This window comes from Notothenia rossii (genome assembly GCF_949606895.1).
Source record: "Notothenia rossii genome assembly, chromosome: 5".
Lineage (NCBI taxonomy): Eukaryota > Metazoa > Chordata > Actinopteri > Perciformes > Nototheniidae > Notothenia > Notothenia rossii.
The window spans coordinates 50496540-50502539 of NC_136903.1; the positions used below are offsets into that span (position 1 = coordinate 50496540).

The 6000-nt window shown below is 44.8% G+C and overlaps 1 protein-coding gene across 1 annotated transcript in view; it reads left to right on the forward strand.

Annotated features, from left to right (window-relative positions):
- nfasca (neurofascin homolog (chicken) a) overlaps positions 1 to 6000 on the forward strand; it is a 190223-nt gene that overhangs the window by 33951 nt on the left and 150272 nt on the right.

The window sequence follows — 6000 nt, forward strand, 5'->3', positions numbered from 1 at the left end:
TGTTAATCTTAATAGTCAATGAAATTAGGGAGACCAAATCAGCTGGAAGCTCAAGGGGAGCTAACTGATCCTTTAATGTGCCGGACAATCCATAAAGGAAAGCATCAAACAATGCTGATTGGTTCCAGTCACTGTCCGCTGCGAGGGTACGGAACTTTATAGCATAGTCAGAAACCCTCTGCTTACCCTGGTGCAATTCAACGAGTGCTCTGGCTGCCTCCCGCCCTGGTGGGATGTGCTGGAATATCTTGGTGAAGGTCTCAGAGAAGAGATCGAGGGAGTCACAAACAGGAGACCTTCGCACCCACTCTGCCGTCGCCCAAGCCTCAGCTCGGCCAGAAAGGTGGGAGACAATGTATACCACCCTTGAGCGCTCAGATGGGTAGCATGCAGCCTGGAGCTCAAAGTGGAGGCCGCACTGAGCCAGGAAAGCCCGACAATCACCGGAATCCCCAGAAAACTGCTCTGGTCGGGAGAGGTGAGGGGACAGGGTCAGAGTTGGAGACTGGACTGGAGTAGGATCCACTGTGAAAACAGACAATGGGGAAGCTGGAGGACTTGGCTGGAGTAATAGTTTTGGGATATTTTCGACCAATTAACAGACTTAACCACCAAAAGACGACAAAACAGACTCCTGTCTCTCGGCCATCATCCTTAATTCCTGGCGAAGCCCGGTAAGTTCCTGCTCTTGGTGGTAAATCCTGCTCCCTTGACTCTGAAGAGCAGTCCGCACAGAATCCTGGTCGGCTGAGTCCATGCTGTCCAGTTCGTACTATCAAGCACAAGTACGGGCACGAGCAAAAAATAGGACTAAAGCGCATAACCAAGCAAAAAGGTCTTTAGTCAAGCGTTTAATCCAAAATGTAAAAATAAAACAGGCAAAGATAAAAAAAAATTACTGACTGGAAGTAACGAAAAACAACCAACTAAGTTGGTGGAATACTACTAAAGAAGCAACAAAAAAACAACCAACTAGGTTGGTACAAATGCTAAGCAGCTAGAACAATAGCTTACGTCAGGAGAGAAACATGGAGCACTTTCTGCTATACAGACAAGACGAACTGGCACTGACCAAGGAAACAGCACTGACTAAATACACAGGTGAGGAGTGATCATTAGGGACAGAGGCTCATTGAGGCCAGGCAGGTGATTAACAGTGAGCGAAAATACACAGGTGAGGGAGTGAGGCGATCAGCCAGGGCCAGGATGTGACACTTTAGGCTGATTGTCACAACTGGTTTTATAGGAAGTGTCCACCTTCAATTTAAAATACAGCCGTCATCCACTATTCCCAGGCTTACCGGCAGAGATGAGTCCTTTTCTTTTCTGATTTCCCAGAAGGCACTCAGAAAACAATTCTATCTGAACTGCCTTTGTTGTGCAGGACTTTGTGGTAAATGGAGTTCTCAACGTGCTGCAGTCACTTTTCAGTTTTCTCTCAAACAATTGGGTGGTGAGAGATGAAATAAATGCACAAATTTACCATTTCCTTTTTTCCCACATATATATTTAGAATGCAAAATGTATGCAGCCAAGTAGTTGTACATCAAGTCCACAAAGCTGAAGTGAAAGTTTATTGAACGACAGTAGAGTATCTATTTGTATAAATCTGATTCATAGGGTCAGGACTGTCCCTACAACAAAAGTATAGAACATTGTCTAACCCTACCCGGAATGAATCTACTGTATGCACAAATGTAACATTCTCTGCTGATATACAGACACAGTTTACAAGTGAATGAAGGGATGGAGAGAGAGAAAGATGAATGTGGACAGAGAGGAAAGCAAATCCCGCTCACCAATTACCCCCTGGACCTCGTTATCTCTATGTGCTTAATTGGGTCATCCCAGGCTATCCAGTCATTTGATTGGACAGGGTCCAGGCCTGGTCAGGGTGGAAGGCCAATCACCTCAAAGGTCGTACTGAAAACATCCAGAATTTTCTTTGGTTGAATGATGATTGGGAAATGAGAAAACAAAGACAGACAGGATTGGAGTGAGAGCATGCATGAAGACACTTGAATAAGGGCAGACCGTTTTATTGAGGTAGACCTTAGTAAAGTTCATGGCCATAAAGCTGAAGGTCAGTGAAATAAAATCTTGCAGTGTTGTCTTAGGAGAAAAATAAAAGGGTTTACAATAAGAGGATCCGTCTTGAACATTTAGTCACTGCTTTACATACAGTACAGTGCAGTCATTTTCAGTAATAGATCCATTCCTGTATCAGAATCAGAATCGGTACACCGAATGAAATACAGCAGCAAAAAACGTCCTTCAACACTAAAATCCCTGATTGCTGTTTGCAAAGTGTTTTTGTGTTAAGCCCCGGACACACCAGGCCGATTTTGGCCATCGGTGGGCGTCAGGCCGACGATGAGCGTCGACACGCCCTACTCAGATTGGTGTGTCCCGCACCGTTGTGTCTTTTCAGCCGTGCCGACGCCTTTTCGGCCGAAAACACAACGATTAAACATGTTGAATCGGTGGGCAGTCTGCCAAAGGCAGTCGGCAAAAGAAATCACTCTGATTGGCTGTTCAGCTAGCGAATCAGTGCATGAGAAGCGAAACGGAAGTGAGGGACCCAAACAAACTATTAAGAAGGCAAATCTGAGATTTCATTTACCTCCAGCTCTCGACACAGGTTCGGGAAAGCCCCATGAGCTTCTCGCTGTAGAGTGAAAATGGAACGCACACACTATTTGTTGTTTGTTTATATCACGCAGTCTGTTCTTCTTCTCTCGGTTATCACGCAGTCTGTCTTCCGGTTGTTGCCTCTTTTGAATGACGAATACACACTACCGCCTGCTGGTAAGGAAAGTTATTGCCACTCACGCATGCGCAGTTCGTACGTGCTTCTTGGCCGTCGGCTGAAGTCTTTGCGGTGTGTTCCAGTGCGACACATGGCCAAGACGCAGAGACGCGAGGAGACACAACAGTCGGGGTACGTCTGTGTCAGTTCTTTGGTGTCAGCTTGGTGTGTCCGGGCCTTTAGAGAGTCAAACATGTCATAATTACCTCTCTAATATCTAGTTCATATGGCTGTCAATACATCTCCTCACCACAGATGTGTTCATATGTTTTTATCGGCCCTTGATGACAGTACATTGTAGGTGTAAAGCCCGCCAGTGCCTACACTAACAGGTTACTACGGAGATTGATTACCATCATGTTTTCTGAATTTTGGGATCAAAATGAAGGATTCAATATTCAGAATCCGACCTGGCTGACAGACGAAAGGAAAAACGGAGTAAATGAGTCGGGAGACAGATGCTTCCATATTTATCAAGATGTCTCACTGAATGTTTGGAGTGTTACAAAGTTATTCTTTAAAACATGCTGTGTCTTTTATAGTGCCTTCCAGGTACATTTTACATAGGTGTACATTTCTCCCAAAGTAAGTAGTTTGATTCAGAACTCTTCCTGCCCACAAATCAAAGTTTCCCTGAGCGACTGAACCCCACCTCCAGTCGATGGTTAGACCAGTGTTTCGCATACTTACTGTACCTCGTTGTGTGAGTGAGAATGAGCGATGAGAGGGAAAATGTAAAGCGCTACATTAAAAGTCCATTTACCAATTATTCAATGTACTTATCAATCTGCTGAGGTTTGATTTTGCGTCTTCATTAAGGTAATACTCAGCAGTTTACCAAGAACTGTAGGAACTGTACTCAGTTAATGTGTCTCTGTGAGCGTCTTCAGTGCACACATCGAACAGTGCAGCTCCTGTATATTAACATGCCACAGAATAAAAATGGCATATCATTAAACAGAAGTATATCAAAAGATACATTGTGGCACACTGTATGTAGGTAGGGGTTTCACAACTACCAATATTTACTAGTCGACACGTTTTTCAAAATAGCAGTCGACTAGTCGTTACGTCATAATAAAGACACACAAAGAGAGGTTTACAACTGTATTTTCTATTGGAACTCATACAGTAACATTAAACACTGCATTTTAATTTCTGTTACATGGCTGAGTAAATAACAAACAGTAACTGGACTCACCAAAATCGACAGCAAAAAACTCTTGTTTACATAAATGCCACGTAAATCCAGTGCGCAACAGCGCATTGCGCAACACTTTATTCGCTGTCCTCCACGATAACGTCCACCTTTCCATATTTTTGGTTTGAACACCAACGCATCGACATGTGAGGGAAGGAGGCTTGACCGCTTTCGGGTGACAGTGTTGCCTTCCAGGGAAAAAACCCTCTCACTCGGGGTGCTTGTGGCTGGAATAGCCAGGTAGCTCCTCGAAAGCGGGGGAAGCGGTGCACGTTTTCTGCTCACCACTCCAGTGGATTATCCATTGTGGGGATATGCGGTGTCCACTGGCAGTAATCCCGTAGCTCATCATCCGCATCACTGTTGACCAGTGTTTTCTTGCTGTTCATTTGCCTCTGTTCAGTGCTGACGCTGGTCCGTTGCTCACTGGTGCTAGCATTACTGCTAGTGCTAGCTGTCGGCAGCGGGTGTTTCATCTTCAGATGGTTGCGCATAGCAGATGCATTTGTATTGTACTTCAGTACAGCTGTATACAACTGACACTTCACTGTGGAGTTGGTTACATCTTCGTTGAAGTACTGCCATGCATAAGAATGTCGGACGTGTTTTGTAGCATTTTGCAGCACCTCGTTTACCTCAATTGTTTTCACGACTAGTTGAATAGGGCCGACAGCGCTGACTAGTGGTAAAGGTAGTCGACTAGTCGATTAGTTGGTGAAACCCCTATATGTAGGTACTAATAAATACACATTTTGCACATATATTATTACAAATGTCCTTATTTGAAATGTGGAATTGGTGTTTCTTTTGTGCCAACACATTATTCAACTTTGGGGTGTTCACAGTAATGTGTGGCTTCAACATTTAAAATGAAGGTATTTAAGCTTTCAAAATAACTGAAAAACACTTGACTCCAGCCCATATGGTGATGCCCATATGGTGATGGGCTGGAGATGAGGTGAATACATTCATCAATCATTTTAGTTTGAATTGCATAATGACAATAATTGATCACCAACAACCACTTCAGCTTGTGACCTTCAACACACACACACACACACACACACACACACACACACACACACACACACACACACACACGCACACACACACACACACACACACACACACACACACACACACACACACACACACACACACACACACACACACACACACACACACACACACACCACACACACACACACACACACACACCACACACACACACACACACACACACACACACACACACACACACACACACACACACACACACACACACACACACACGGTGCTGACAGGTTAACATTGTGCGACTGATAGAGGTCAGCCCCAATAGAGTGATCTTTCTCCCGATGCCTTTTAGAGGAACACTTGAAATTCAATGTTGTGTAGCACTCAGTCCGTTGTTCACTTCTCATCAACACAGTGTTTTCAAGTGTGTGCAGACAGACATTTGTGGCGAAGCGAAACTATCTCATGCCATAACTTTAAATTGAAAAATGCTTTTTATTTACCTCCGAGAAAATTTAAACATGATTTGATTTTATAATATTTCCACCAGGGGAGACCAGGGAAACTGCTGCCAGCGCTTATCTATTATTAAATAACGGGAAAAAGCAAACAGTTTAAACATAGTTTGACTATCATTCTAAACTAGAGACCATCCCCACTCCGACCTCTCCTCCTTTTCCCTTGTGGATGCTCTCCAAGTGGCCAAACTGCTCAGCTCGGCCAATACCTCCACCTGCTCCCTGGACCCCATGCCCACAGCCCTGGTCAAGGACTGCCTACGCACCCTCTGTCCCTACATGGTGGTCATCATCAACGCTTCTCTGGCTCCTGGTATAGTCCCCACCAGCTTCAAAATGGCTTCAGTCACCCCCATACTCAAAAAACCTGGCCTGGACCCCGACGACCTCCAGAACCACCGGCCGATGTCCAACCTTCCTTTCCTATGCAAAACTCTGGAAAGAGTGGTCGCCGG